The sequence below is a fragment of the Lutjanus erythropterus genome, chromosome 3 (assembly GCF_056507025.1).
Source record: "Lutjanus erythropterus isolate fLutEry1 chromosome 3, fLutEry1.hap2, whole genome shotgun sequence".
In the NCBI taxonomy this organism is placed as follows: Eukaryota; Metazoa; Chordata; class Actinopteri; order Lutjaniformes; family Lutjanidae; genus Lutjanus; species Lutjanus erythropterus.
Genome location: NC_139319.1, coordinates 24,167,255 through 24,183,095, shown reverse-complemented (window position 1 = coordinate 24,183,095; position 15,841 = coordinate 24,167,255). Strand labels below are relative to the sequence as shown.

General features: G+C 40.2%; 1 protein-coding gene across 2 annotated transcripts in view; it reads left to right on the top strand.

Annotated features, from left to right (window-relative positions):
- The first annotated feature begins 430 nt into the window (after positions 1-430).
- The window catches only part of atf7ip (activating transcription factor 7 interacting protein), a 34,231-nt gene continuing 18,820 nt past the window's right edge, over positions 431-15,841 (top strand). For both annotated transcript variants that reach the window (XM_084715512.1, XM_084715513.1), the window contains exon 1: positions 431-990. The gene's annotated coding sequence lies outside the window, so the exon portion shown is untranslated. The remainder of the gene's footprint in view (positions 991-15,841) is intronic.

Below are 15,841 nucleotides of genomic sequence, written 5' to 3'. Positions count from 1 at the left end.
AAATCCTATTATTTTTTTTTAAAATTACCACTTCATGTAACAACACTAGCCATGGTATGATTCTCCCAATAATCTTTAGTTAGAGCGTCTTCTTGTCTGATGTGTGCCATTTTTAACCGTTTTTAAAAATCAGTGAATGAAACACAGGCCACTCAAGGTCACTCAAATGTAGACTACAGTACAACTTTAAACACACACACACACACCTCTACAGTCATATGACACATAACCTACAACATCAGCTATGACTGTGGCAAAGTTTACAGACGATTTTTCAGTCTGTTGCCCCCCCCCCCCCCCCCGACTCCTCCTCCTCCACCATATAATCCCTCCCCCTTCAGCCCCGCAGTCTCTGTCTGTCGTGGACAAATCACACCCTCCTCCCTCCCCATGCTAATGTTCTGCTCCCAGTTGTCCCTACTTCCAACCGGCGGCTCTGTGAGCTTGTCTCAACCACACTGCAGTTTGGCTACTCCAAGCAGAGGTGCTGCTGCTTTAAAACACACTTGTGTCAGTCCTGCCAGATTAACCACACAAACCTATCTATCACGTCCTGGAGCTGTTCATACCTACCTTGCCGGCTTTAGCTACCGACTTCTACAGCGCCGCCATTAGAGAGATTGAAAGAAACTGAAGAAAACTAACGTTCGAACCGCGACAGTTGGTCAGCGCAACCGACCAACCGCCGCCGCCGGCTGACGTATGGTGCATTTTTTTTGTGCTCGAAAAGAGGAGGAGTCTATCGCCGAGCGAGAGGGGAGAGCAGTCGGTCGAGTCCGCGAAGGCACAACACATTTCTTGTTGAGGCACAACTCACTAGTTTCTCCGTTGTATGTAGAAACCGGTGGATTGATAACCACATCCTGGCCACAACGGTTGTACACAACAGCGTGCGGAAGAGTTGGACAGCGGTTGGAGGAGGAGCAGACAGTCTGCTGCAGACCGACGCTGAAAATCGCGGGAACAATCGCTTGGCGACGCAAAGAATCGGTGAGTCGAGGTATTGCAACTAGCATGCTAGCCGAGCAGCTCCCAGTTGCCATTATATTAAATGCACATAGACAACATACTTATTTGAATGTGGGCTTATTAATATAAAGTATTGTGTGCATTAATTGCAAAAAAGTTATTTTTTCTGTTTATGGGTGACACTTTACTGCAAGCCTTACAGGTTGGGATTGTAGTGAGCGTTCAAAGTATTATTAGCTAGCGCTTGCTTAGATGCTAGCATAATGGATAATTCATGTATGACTGACTTTAAATTTTTTTTTTTCATATTAGACTAACTTACAGACTTATAAACTTACAAATAGTGTACATTATGACTGATGTCTCCCCGAAATCTTAAATCTTAGCAAGAGTTGAAAGTAACTTTGGCTAGCACTCGCTTAGTTACTATCTTAATGGATATGAATAACTTATTTTAAAATATTTCTATTTTTACTTGAACTTTTTTTTTCAAACTTTTTTCACATTGCGACTGATATCTACTGAATTTTCTCTTACAGTTGCGTAAATTGCTAGGTAATTGCTAACTTATTGAATTGCTAATGAACATGAATTATTGATTAAAACTTAAATATTAAATTATGGAACCTTTACTTAATGTCCTTTGTTTTTTATGTTAAAAAAACTGTCTTTTTTATGGAGCTGCAACAATTAATCAATTGATTGAAAGAAAATGATTTGCCTGTTGTTTGATTAATTAATCAAAGCTGGTTCCAGTGTCTTTAAGGTAGGATTTCTTGCTTGTCTTTGTCATCCATAGTAATAAATAAAGATTTTTGGGGTTTTGTACTTTTTGGTCTCTGGGAAATTCTGACGAGCATTTTTCAAAAAAATTTTTTTTGTATTTTCAAGACTAAACTACCCTGTTAATCTTGAAAATAAGCTGCAGTCCTACACTACATACACTACAGTGAGACACTATGCTTGTTGCTAAGCAGTGGTTACTTGGTTGAAAAACGCTAAATACGCACAAGCACTGAACAAAAAAGTGACCCACTTTTCTGATGGTATGAGGTACCCTAACACCACACATGTAGCCAGCTATCTGCTACAGATAATCAAACACTTTTTCTTTTAATTCAGCGACTCCCCCTTTCATTAACTGGCAACACATATTTGTGTCTTTGATGTATTTATACCTCTCTTAAGTCTCAATGGTCCAACCCTATCACGTCAGTGAGGCGACTATTGTGTTGGTGCTAAAACAAGCAGCAAGCACATCCAGCACACTGCAGAGGTGAGAGTTTGGGGGAGGGGCATAAAATGAAGACAGATTTTTGGGGAGAAGTTGTCTACCCTGAGATAATTAGTAGTGTAGGTAATGGAAAGGTGATAAATTAGCTTTGCCACTTTAATTACCGCCTTTGGTAAAGCTTTAATGAAGAGTTTTTGGCATTTTAAAAAATACACTCTTAATTTAATCATGATTGTTAGAGAGAAGCCCCAAATTGAAAATCATCTTGAAATTGTGGCCTAAATGCCACAGAATACAAAATGGGCTAAAAAAAAGTGAAGAGGAAACTGCTGCATTCTCTACATTGTAAAGACAAACCCCCCTCTTGGTCTAAAGTGGTACAGCCCAGTAATTTTCCATGCGCCACACTGTCCTAGGATGTGGGTGTGGCTTAATGTCAATGGTAATACGAGACTTTAGCAGATTTTCCCTTTGCCCTGTCCTGTGAGTTTCTAAAAGAGCAAAAAAAAAAAATCTCCATCTTTTTTATTCAGGTGAAGTGATATACAGATAAATGACCAATAAAGAATTTGCTGTATGAACCTGAGAGTCATGTTCAAGTCAAGTCTGCCTCAATTTGAGGACTTTGGTAGTCTGTAAAATGGGACTGTTTTATCCTATTCATGATGTTAAGAAAGAACTGACTCAATTTAGTCCTGATAAAGTGATCTTTTTCATGTTTGCATTTACCTTTGGGGAACATGGTACAGCCCCGTTTCTAGTTTCACCTCCCCCACTTCACCCAGCGGCAGTGCTCACATGGTGCACTTGTAATTCATTACACAGTCTGTTTTTTTCTGCTGAGGAGGAAGCAGACTTGAAAGGCTCCACCTACATTTTTCAAAAGCTTTCCAGTCGATGTTAAAAGTCAGTTATTTTTTGCTTAGCTAAATTTGTTTACCTCTCATCCAATATAATCAATGAGGATTTTCCTTTGATTGTACAAGTGCTACATCAATTTGCAGAGTTAGCAACATTAAAATTCTATTAAATTAAAATGTGGAAAAAATTTAGGTTCTGGTTGATTACATTTTAAAAGTGAGACCTCTGCATGGCCTTCATATGGAGAAAAAGAGGAGGCTATGTGCTTGGCAGTGGCACTTCTCTCAATCCTGGTTTAGGTTTTTTGCCAGATGCAAGTCAGTGCTGTGCAGCTGTTGGCCCATGATCCCCCATAGGTCCATGGAAACCCAACCTACATGATTCTTTTGTCTCTCTATTATCACCGTGCATGCACATCTTAAATGTGCTTACATTAAGCAGTACTAAAAAGGAAAGTGTACTACTTTTTATTACATCAGACTTACATGTCTGACACATTACGTTCTTGGTAGGGAGCAAATGTTATCTGGCCAGATGTTCTGAAATCAGTAATAATAATAATAATAATAATTTTTTCAATTAAAAAATGATCATATCATGGATAGGAAATTGGCAATTTCATATTGCTATAAGAGAGCTAGAGTATGCCAACATAAGAAATCTGTGAATAGGGCAGGCAATATACAGCTGTTTTCAACACGTTACAAACTGTATGTGAATTTTCTGGATACTTTGGGCTCATTCTGTAATATCATTTATTAATTAGTGTATATATTATACAACTATTTTTAGCAGTGGTCTTTTATTATGATAAGGACACAAAGTCTATAATGGTATCATTACATGTATGTAAATCAGAAATGCTTTTGTCAGCAGACATTTATTAAGTTGTCACCCCAGTCCTTATTCCTTTGAACATATGAATCTGAGCTAGATTTAATTGATGAATTTGTTTGTAGTTTATGCAGTGTCTGCATTTCTCATCTGATCATAATTGAACACTTCTGCCTCATATTTATGCCATTTTTTAAAACTGTTGATATAAATCAGTTCCAGTGTAATGGCAGATTTCAAGTCTGCATTTTTTTTTTTTTTTATGAATGCTGTTTTTTTTTTTATAGAAGAACCGGTTTCAACCGGTCACAGCTGGTTTCTTTGCTTGAAGGTTGAAAATGAGAGCGATAAGAAATATGATCTTGGTGAAGTCTCAAAATATCCTGTGTTTGTTATTCATCATTTATACCCTGCCATGTTGATACTTAAAAAGGCTTGCTTTAAATTAGTATTTTGCATTTCACATAGGCTATAATTAAGGCTGTAATTAATTATTCAGGAGACATACCTGAATTTGTCTATTTAACGGGGCCCTATAGCACAAATTCTTTCCTTATTTCTTACTTTTATGGCCTACACCAGTGCTAAACGTACAAATGCAAGATAGAAACGGTTGACTCCAAAATGTTATATTCAGAAGCCACATTAAAAGATGTCTTTGGTTATTTTTCTGCATTTAGGATTTTAGAGAGAGGTGGGGACAGATCGGATGTCTCACATACATGTTCAGGCTTGCACGTACTTAGACTATGTCTCCTCCCACTCCCATTGCCTTGTGCATTATGTTTCAGTGTGTCTGCATCGGTCATTTAGTTGTGGGAGCTCACTGCCTGAATTTTCATTGCTAAGGCAATTCCCTCTGCGCAATAATGCCCTTTTTATCACCATTTATCCCCCTTAAGACATGTACCTCTTAGTGTAAATGAGATGACAGTTTAGCATGACGCTTGCATGTCTGAGTGCCCAAGACATGGCGGCAATCTTCTCGTAAACTGACAGATGACTGAATTGCTGTTAGATTAATGTGAAGGCCACAAACGTAAGGTAAAACATGAATAGAAAGAAGTTAACTTTACGTCCATTTGTTCGCCTTACCAAGAGCACTATATAAATTATTGCTTAATTATCATCTTTTTTGCCCAAAGGGAATAAAATCTGTTTCATAACCCACAAAACATTGCCAGTGAGCCAATTTTAAGTTGTTCTTATCATGTTGGATCAATCTTTAATTTTTTCCCCTCTTACAGTGTTAGGAAAAAGAAAGAAAAAACATTCTCGCACAACCACAGCACAATCAGACCAGCTTGCTCTCTCCTAATATTTTCAGTTACTGCTAATGCAAACTGCTTCAATGAAAAAATTAATATCCTTCATTATGCCTTCCATGCAGCATTTGAGCAAATATGAATTTAACCAAAGTCACAACTTTTGTAACAGCCAATACATTTAGTGTGCTGTTGATCTTTATAGAATAGGGAGCAGATTTAATCATGGATGCTGCCTGTGACAGAACGAAAACACTCCTCTTGTTCTAAAATACTGACGATCCAAATGCTTTGAAGATTCTGTCGTTGCCATGACAATTAATGTCCAAATCAATATTTGAATGCTTCGTTTTATAAGAGGAAGGGGTCGTTGCATCGGTTGCACCAAAAATGAAGTTTAAGACTGAAGAGGAACATGAAATAGAGCTCCTCTGTGGCATTTAATTTGTCACGCACAGAAACACCAGGTGTGAGCCATGATACGAGTGCACAGAATTGTATTAGTGAGCAGAAAAGCAGCGTCGCGAGGCACGCTGTTCCCATGCAAAAATGAAGTCCCAAGTTTTATGAATTTGGAGGGGGAGATAGAGTACACGATGGTGGATGTCTTTGAATATTGTTGGCTAATTCTTACTGAAGCTTCAAAGCCCCAAAAATGGTATTCATGAAGGTCCTCCTACATATTAGGGATGTTCATGGCGACTAATTTCCCTGTTGATTAAACGCAAAATTTAATTTAGACTAGCCAACTAGTCTTATACTAAGAAAACAATTGGAAAGCAGTTAAAATTGAGCAGAATTTATTGATTTATAATGTTAAACACTGTCTGAAAAAGTACAGCATGTATTAAGAGCCATTTGAAGCCATTAATCACAGTGCACAATCTCCAAATCGTACTTTAAGTGCTGCTGAAATGCAAGCTACTTTGTGCTGTGCAATACAAACCTTACACATTAATATACAAAACATGACAACAACTCACTAAATGCTTCATTTTTTCAGACCAAAGAGGTTCACAGTGTCTGTGGGTAAAGGACCCACAGCTGACGTTAGCTACCAGCCTGCCACACAGTGTGACTAACGTTAGCAGTGCTAGCAGCAGCAGCTGCTCCACTTGTAGGGTAATGTCCGTGTCTGTGCTTGATGTGGGCATATGGTTCTCCAGTCGAGTGAACATATATATATAACAGATTATTTTGTCACAGTCTACATTCAATATTATTTCCATTTTCTAGATTAAAACACTGCCAAACCTCACTGGTTTTACGAGCTGTCATCTGTTCGACTTTGCTGATATAAACATCCGGGGTTCCCTAGGCGATTGGGGCATATGCGCTGGGTGAGAGGGGCTGCCGTCTGACAGTGCTGCAGCCCCGACTAGTGGCAGGTGGCTGCATAAAATCTTAGAGGCAATAGTTAACTGACATCGTGCATGAATGAAATGTTGATAAATAGTTTAAGCGACTAGTATTTCTGGTGCTGACTAGCAAGGGTGGGGTTTTTTAATCGTATAGTCGACTAATTGTGTGCATCCCTACTACATATAGCTACATTTATTTGCAACTCACCGCTAAGTAGGTTCAGGTTCAGTAGGTGCTAAATATGGAGTACAGAGATCGCAAACCTCTAAGACTGTGAATGTTTGTGTGTGTGTGTGTGTGTGTGTGTGTGTGTGTGTGTGTGTGTGTGTGTGTGTGTGTGTGTGTGTGTGTGTGCGTGCAAAAAAATAAATAAATAAATTTACTATGCTCTCTGTCTGAACACAACTTAAGTTTTCAAATTCTTTCTGTCAATTCATGTTTGTGGTGGTGGTGTACCACCGTGGCTCCACCGAAGCTTTTGCTGGTCCTTATAGTCTTGAGGCCAAGGCTGACTTATTTGGAGTTTTTTGCAAGCTTGAGCTGCCTGAACAAGCCATACTTGGGAGAGAGATACTGGTGATACATTTCTTTTATGTTATATTATGTTGTAGCAATGTTGAACAATGGTTCTGATATACCTTTGGTAGTTGTTGACAACTTGGTGCCTCAAACTAGCAGATTGTGACTTCAGTGCCCTAGTTGATGCGGTGGTTAGCCTGCCTCTAAAATCTCAAGTCAACTTGACAGGTAAGCTTTGAGCACCTGCAAGATTGTAGGGATGGCAGAACTTGCACTCGTCACAACGCCGTGCTATGGGACCACCTTTGTGCACATGCAGTAGAAATGCTTCCTTGCGAGGATTCTTTTCCACTTGCAGATACTGTTATGTGTGTATGTGATATGATGATTAATACTACCTCTAGCCAATTTTCAGTTTTGAGATCATGGCTGATTGAGGCATTGGTTTAATTCATCTGTCCTGGCTACATAAAAGCTGATTCCGTACGTCAGGTATGTCTGCTGTCGGAAAGCTGATGGAAGGTTTACATGTAGTTAACATTGTCTTGTTCACATTATCACCAGTTTTCTTGAACTCTTACCAACAAGTTTATGCAGTGGTAAGTACCGGGGTATACTAGACTAAAACTGCTTCATACAAGGTCACTTATGTCAGAAATCAGAAGTGATCATAGTGGTTCTGAACCGCCAAAATAAAAGGCAGGGTGAAAAGGTGGTCAACAAAGAAATCACACAGCCCCCCTGATCCTACATCAGAAAGGTGAACTGGGAGGGAGTTTCTGGAGCTATTCGATTATGCAGCAAGCAGTTTTGCTTGATACTGATCCCTAAATGGAGCCAAACCTAACAAACACCAAACAGTGAACCCTATAGTGTAACTTTATTGGACTCTGCAAAAGAACTAACATTGAATGTGTGTAATCCTATAATAACTTAAACATTAGTAGGTTGGTTAGTAGTAGTTTAGGACAATTGTCTGGAAACTACTTTGACAGTGGTGTCTGTGTATCTTAATTTACGCATCTATTAATATTTCATACATGTTCAGATTTCTTTGGTTGTTGGGTGTTAAAGGTAGACCATGTACAAATGTGCTTTACAAATACTTACAGTAAACATTAGGCATTTACTAGCCACTAACACCACCAGCCCATCTGCACACTACCACCACACTAGACGAAGGCAACAAATGCATATGTCTCTCATTCTCCTGTGTTGGGAGAGTAAGCAAGCAAGCAGTGTGACTCCTCAAGGTGAATCAAAACCTTTGCCAGGGACAAAGCAGAAGTTGAAAGTTAATCTGAATTCTGAGGAAGAGCCTTATATACTCTAAAACAAATATGGAAAGCAGGGCCGACTATGGACACGCTTCTGTTTACACTACAATGTATGTCTGTGTATGTGATGTGCAATGATGATGATGATGGTGCCACCAGTCACCCAAAGGCAGGGCAATGCAGACATGCCAGAGAGGAGTGTTTTAACAGAGTCCTTCACTTCCCTGTAGGCTAGCACTGGATTATTAAACAAGCAAATGTAGTCAACTGAGAAGTGGAGTGGTGTGGAGAAACTTGGGGAAATTGAACTCTAACCGTTACAGTATATCCTGGACTAGCAGCAGGTGGTGGATCAGTTGTCCAAAGCAGTGGCTCCCATTTGCATCTGCAGGAGTTTTTGATTGGGTCTGTTCACCATGATATTGTTAATAGTAATAGACAGGTCAGTTCCTTTTGTCTTGAGGGAACACAAGCTCAGACTTGTTCAGATAGTGCCTTGGTATCCACTCTGAGAAAACTGACAGGAATGCAGTGATAAGTTCTGCCTCCTAATGGTCAGATAGGCATAATCAGAAGAATAGCTGGGCATTGTCAGCATAGCAGTGGTAGGAGAAAATCAAATGGGAATTTGAAGTGGTGAAAAATAATGCCTGGAACCAGCAGCTCATTTTTACTTTGTACCTCTTGTGTCTGATAAAACTACCTTACCTCAGAATCAATCTTTCACTTGCATTTGACATGTGGGGCTGCCTGTTGAAAATAGAAGATTCAAATCATCAGTTGGAGACCCCTTAGTTGGTTGTGATTCTTCAAGTTGAGCAGTCGATTTTTTGTTTTTGTCATTTTGCAGTGTACATCAGGGAACATTTCGGTCCCCATATCTAACTGCAAAATGAACACTCATCGCTTTCACACTGCTCTCCGGGGTAAAATCTTTCATTACATCAAGTCGTACCATCCATGTGGTGAAGCTGTCTGTGACAGGTTCAGATATCTTGCAGTTAAATAAAGTGTCAAATATTTGTATTGAACATCCCAAATCAGTTTTAACTGACAAAATTTTGTGTTGACTACAGCCCTATGTTCAGACAACTTAAAACCCCATTCACACATGCGCCACAGCTCTTTAATTATCCACACACTACCCAGAGAAGCTGTATAGGTGAACATAAATGTCTGCTGTTTTTTAGCCAGGACTTAACCGTGCCAGTTCACTGGTCCTAAATCTGGGTGAGTCACATGTGTGAATAGAGCAGCTCAGTGTCTGGAGCAAACGAGTGGGCATGTTGATGACGCTGCACAGTGTACAGCTGCTTGCTTGTATCATTTTGTTTTCATATAGACTATCAATCACTATCAGAATCTAATATTTTTTTAGCTCAAGATTTAAGGCCTTTCTTCTTCATCTGTGAATGTATCACATTTGATTCAGGAAAGTAAGTGTGCGTCCTGCAAAAGGCAGCGCACCATAAGTGTCTCTCCTGTAGGCGGGCAGACTGGAGTCAGGTGATCTCTGTGCCTATCACTCGTCTTCTCTTCCATCACATTATGTTCATTTTGAGACTCAGTTCGTATTGATATAAACAAAAACAGTCATCATTATGCATTAGTCCTCCCCCTCTTGCACGCCTTGCAGGCGCTCCCCTCTCCTAAACTATACAAAGTTTTTCCAATATGTGTGAACACTTCTGATGTGGACAATCTCCTAATGCTTGCTGTGTGAAAGGGCACATTCGGATGATGTCCCTTATGATGCATATGTGAAAACAGCTTAGGTTCGTTTACTTGTTATGCTATGGTTACCTGCAGCAGTGCTTTTTTATTTGTATAGCATAGTGAGTTACCTCTAATTTACACTAAGCGCAGCTGTGCCGCAGCACTCAGGGAAGTGCGCTCCCATTCTAGTCATTGCTGCAATTTACACTGGGAGTGCCGCGGCGCGTCTCAGCAGTGTCCCAGATGCAGCTCGGCGCTCCGCTCCACGGAGAATAAGCAGCAAGTCTATTTTTGACGTATAGCGCGTCAATTGGCACTAGGGGTGGGAATCTTTGGGCACCTGCCGATTCGATTACGATTACGATTCAGGGGCTACGATTCGATTATAAAACGATTATTGATGCATCTTTATGTATATTGATGCACTTTTTCACAAACACATTTCTTTTTGTCTCACTGAATAAGCATTCGTCACTTGCAATTTTTAAAAACAGCGCATTTGTAATAAGAATTCATTTCGATTATATTTTATTAAACTATTGGAAATATGTGCAAACTGGAAAGTACCAACAGTAGCCACTAGTAGCCGCAGCAACAGCAGCCTGCCGTCTCCCCGACTCCTCCGTCGGGTGGAATCGAGTTACGGCTTCTCATGTTTGTTGTGTTGCCAAAGTATTTTATTTTAGCTCGACACAGCTTACATATAACGTGGCTCTTATCCAGTTCGCTTCCGCCGTCGACGTTGTAGAAGCCGAAGTGTTTCCACACGGCTGCTTTTAAATTAGAAGGAGCTGTTCGGACCTCATGGCGAGGTGGCTGCCGGTCGGCCATGTTTGTTTTCCGCTGTGCGCCTGTCGCTCCAGGTGCGCGTCCCAAAGTGTCCCGGCGATGACGCGTACCGCGCTTCTTAGTTCCATATTATTTAGAAGCTTCCGTATCACTTTAATTAACAGATTTAAATAATCGAAATTTGGACGTTTGTGAATCGATTCAGATTCGTCCACGTCCGAATCGCGATGCATCTAAGAATCGGAAATTTCCCCCACCCCTAATTGGCACAGAGCTGGTCGAACGGGCAGGAACTCAGGCACGGAAAACGGGAGAGTCCGGTTGATTTTCAAAATAAAAGACCCCGTGCAGACTCGCGATCATAAAGACAGACAGAAAATAAACAATTTAACTATGTAGCCTGCTTATCCATGGTAGAAGCACAAAGAGCAAGGAAACCAGAGCAACAAAACCAGAGCAAGTAAACATAATCAGACGAGCAAAACGCTCCGCTGCTGAACCACTTCTGAAATGCTGCTGGTGTAAATTGAAGTCGCGTGCATGACAGAGCAAAACCACAGCGCAGCCGTTCCACAGCGCAGGCACGCCCAGTATAAGTTACAGGTTACCCTTTTCATATAGGGCAGGTCTAGATCGTACTCTTTTTAGTCCCATTTTCAAAATTTAAATTGTGTGGGAAGAGGGAGTTTCAAATGCTGTTCAAAAATCTCACATATACATAGATGCCAGTATACGGACCCATTTGTGATGTAGTGGTAGCATGAATAGCAGGTAGGGATGAGAATTGATAAGATTTTTACGATTCCAATTCCATTTTCGATTCTGCTTAATGATTCGGTTCTTTATCGATTCTCTTATCGATTCTCATTTCGAAAAAAGGAAAACAAACAGGAAGCTAGACTTGAACTGGAGCGAGTACTGCCAGCCTCTGAGCCAGTCAGACTCTGTCTCTCGTCATGGTCATCTAATGTAATGCATGAGAAGGCATTCATTTAACGTTAACAGTTAGTAATAGCAGGTTTTACAATGGGGCAAATGGCGCTAACATAATAGGCAGTGTTAGTTAGTTAGTTACCTGCAGTATTAACAGCAGAGGACGTGCTAACGTTGTCGCTGCTGCTGGGTTGAGATTCACTCCAGAGCGGATCGAAAATGCGACATTCATTCAAAGTTATCACATGCTGTGTGCAAACATTTGAGCGTTTGTGCCGCTTGGGTGCCATGTTTCCTGCTGGCTTCACTGGTGAATGACGTCACCATGCACGTTGCATAGCTTGCGCATGCTCCCACCAAAACTTTTGTAGTCGACTAGTCATTGCATGTTTATGATATTAAGTTGATTATTTAGATATCTATTTTGGGGATTCAGAGTGAGCCACCTGGTAGCTGGCGAAACGGCAAAAATGATAAGGATTCTGAATGTGCTGGAACAACCAGCAGGAGACTCATCATTTTATTAATTTCTTTCAACACAGTATCACCTACCACTTGCTCCTTAACTGCTTCACGCCCCCTGTCGCCATCAAATCCAGTGTGTCTTCATTGTTGCTGCTGTATTCCCTGTCAGCCTGCTTTCATTGGCCTTGGAGTCTGTATCCCATAAGACCGCTACTTAAGCTAACTTGCTAATGCCACTTACAGCACAGTTATATCCCAATACACCCCAGTAATGTACAGCAGTGTAAAATAATATGATGTAAATTAACATGCAAAAGGTGTTGAGGGATATAAAAATGTTTTGCCCCTTTCAGATCAAAAGAAATCAAAAACGAGAAGAACAAGCCAACAGGGAGAAAAGCAGCAATTTTTAAACTAAATGGAGTAACAAGCTACAATCATAAGCAGGCAAAGTCAGCTGTGCGTATGATAACAGAGATGCTTCCTGCTGTAACTGAGTACAGCAGCGACAACAGCAGCAGCCATTTTGTGCTGTAGCATGCAGTGCAAGCGATCTGTCAAATAGAAAGGAGTGGGGGTGGGGAAATTGTTGAGCAGGCTAGCTTGTAGACTAATCCAAATCATTAAGCTCAGGAAATGTGCGCTGTTTGTTATGTCTGTTTATCACAGTAAACAGTCTGCATTTTTCTCATAGCTGCTTTTTACACATGCCTCAATGACAGAGTAAAAAAAAAAGCACTTAATAGCGTTGGATTCATCCTTTGATAAAAACAAACTTGAAAAATGTGTCAGGGTGAGACAGAAACATGCAGATGAGGTATTGAGACAGAAAATTTTATCATATAGCTCAACAAGAAGAGCTGCTCCTTCAGGGGAGTTGGAATTTGTAACAATTAAGGAGAACTAGAAATCAGGAAGGCTCTTTTCCTGTTCAACATAGGCTAATCTACTTATGAACTTCTAACTACGGAGCTTGAATTGTTCCGAGAGCTTTGAATTTGTCATTCGCCTCTCGAGCTCCCTCCCTTGATGGTGAGAACACCCTTCTGCTGCAATGGTTTAGTCCATGCTTGGCTGTAAAAATCCAGACTGAAGCAGACTGCTGGTGTGGGGGAGGGGTGTTGGTGCTCTGTGTAAGGCTGTGGACTTCAGTTATGACTGTGTGGTGCTAGCTATAGCTCATGCGATCTGATTTGAACTGTAGTTACTCCAAAGATGGTATTTAGGTTATCAGAGTATTACCAGATAAAGGAGAGAGTAACTGCATGCAGATATTTCATTTTTGCAATTAACCAAAAGTGTTTTTGTTACTTTGTCCTCAGGAAACCTAGATTAAATTTATTTTTCACCTGGTGTATTGTTATTTATTCTGCAGTGTGCCAGTCACCGTTGATTGGCTTTTTTTGTAGCCATGACATGAGCCTCCCTCAGCAGCGCATGGCTAAAGAATAGTCACCATGTGCTTGCTTGATTCACATGGAAACTCCTGGTTTTGCCCACCCCCTCCCTATTTTTCTTCCCTTTTTCCTTCTACTCAGCTCTTGCGAGTCTCCACTCATTTAAAAAGAAAAGGCAAACAACGAATCACGCGTACAATGTTAGGGCAATGGTAGGCTAAAAGAGGCAGTGCTTTTAGACTATTGCTCAACAGTTTAGCAAAGCTTTGAATATAACTGTTTTTAGAGTAATATTTTGGAATGTGCTTATTGCTCACCTTTGAACTCTGTCCTTGTGTCATTTTTCTACTTAAAACACCACTAGAGTTTACTGAATAATCGCAAGTAAGGGCAAAAGATTCTCTCATTAAATGACTAAGATTAATTGGTGTGTCTTGTAGATTCTGTAATCTTTTATTGGGATAAAAATTCTGAATAATATGTAGAAAATTATATTTGAAACTAGTTTAACATGGGAAGGGGAAAATCCCCCCTGGATGGATGGAAAACAGGACACAAATAGACATACTTGAGGGAACGTCACAGGAAAGATCAATAATCAGCTGCTGCTTAGAATAACTCAAGTCTTGGCTCTTTCTGGTTTCCTTCTTGTCAAAATCTGTCTGGTCATGTGGGAAACCGTGAAAAAAAAAGAATCAGTAGTTGGTAGATGATATGCATTTGATTGTGTTCAGTTTTCAGCTGACCGTGAGTGAGATTAATATGAAGTGCAATGTGAACAAAAGAAATCGGAGCCATTCCACTTTGTCCAGATTTTCAAATGTAAGACTAATATTTGCTCTGCCAGGCAGTTCACTTTGTTTGTGTGGGTATATTAATTGTTTTCAGTTGAATGATTGAACTTCAGACTCAGACAGCCCCCACTGTTGTACAAATTATAACACTTTCTAGCATATCTAGAATGTATTGTTATAGTTAAAATTCTCCATAAGTTAATGTTTCTCAGGGAAATATCAGAATCATCCTTTAAACAAAATTATTCAACTTGAAAAAAACAAAATCACTAAGATACAATAATCACACTGTATCTTTCTTTTTATTCATTTAACAGTTAAGCATTCGTCATTCATACTGCTTGTGCAATTTCATATTTAAGTGCATTCGTCAAAACACTTTCTGTACCTCTCACCCTGTTCAGAGTTATGAGAGAGTGGAGCCTCTCCTTGCTTCATTGGGTGAGAGGCAGGGCACCCTCGGTCTGTCACAGAGCTAACATCTAGACAGACAAACGCATCCACGCTCACGTTCACACCTCTGGGCAATTCAGACTTTCCAGTCTACCCGACTTGCATGTCTTTGGTTTGTGATGGAAACTGGAGATCTCCCAGAGGAAACACAAAAAAGGGAAGAACATGAAACTCCATAGAGAAAGACGCGATGTGATTAAATCTTGGAGTTGATTACATAGAGGAGCCCAACACTCCTTTTTCTGATAACACAGTCACTACTTGTTACCAGGACGTCTTTGGGAAAATCAGTTAGCAAGGAAATATCAAAGGAGCAAAATGATGCTGTTCAACATGTCTTGAGAAAGAGCCTGAATTAAGTAATTGAACAAATTCAATAAATCAGTGTAATAGTAATAATTGGGCTACTTGCTTTAGGAGAATTGTGCGAAAGTTGCTCTTCTTTATTTTTGCTAAATATTTTAGTAGGTCCATTCAACTGATATTAAATGCCTGAATAAGAATTATACACATAGGAATTACTTTTAATAACATGGTGCTGCCGTAACATGATCAGATGTTGTGCAAGATAACAGTCTCAGAGGGCTCTGTGTGGCTGCGCACAGCAGACCAGGTGGCCATTTTGAGTTTCAGTGGATCCAGATGCAGGCAGTGAGTGTGGGGGAGGGGATGACTGCGCACCGTGCGCAGTAATGTTGGAATGCATGCTCTGCTCTCACTGGCTGACATCTTGTTTTTCCACCCAGTATTTAGCCTCCATAGAAAATGTCTAACGTAAGATAACTTCATATTTTTTTTCAGTTTGGTTGATTAGAAATCAAGAGCAGCAGCATCCTCTGTGACCGACAGAGACTGCTAGGTGTCAGGGTTTATTTTTTGGAATATTAGTTGAAGCACAAATCGCATCCTGGAGGAGAAAAAGCATTTTTTGAATTACCCATTTCAGGTTTATAAAACATTTAGCAGCATTGCC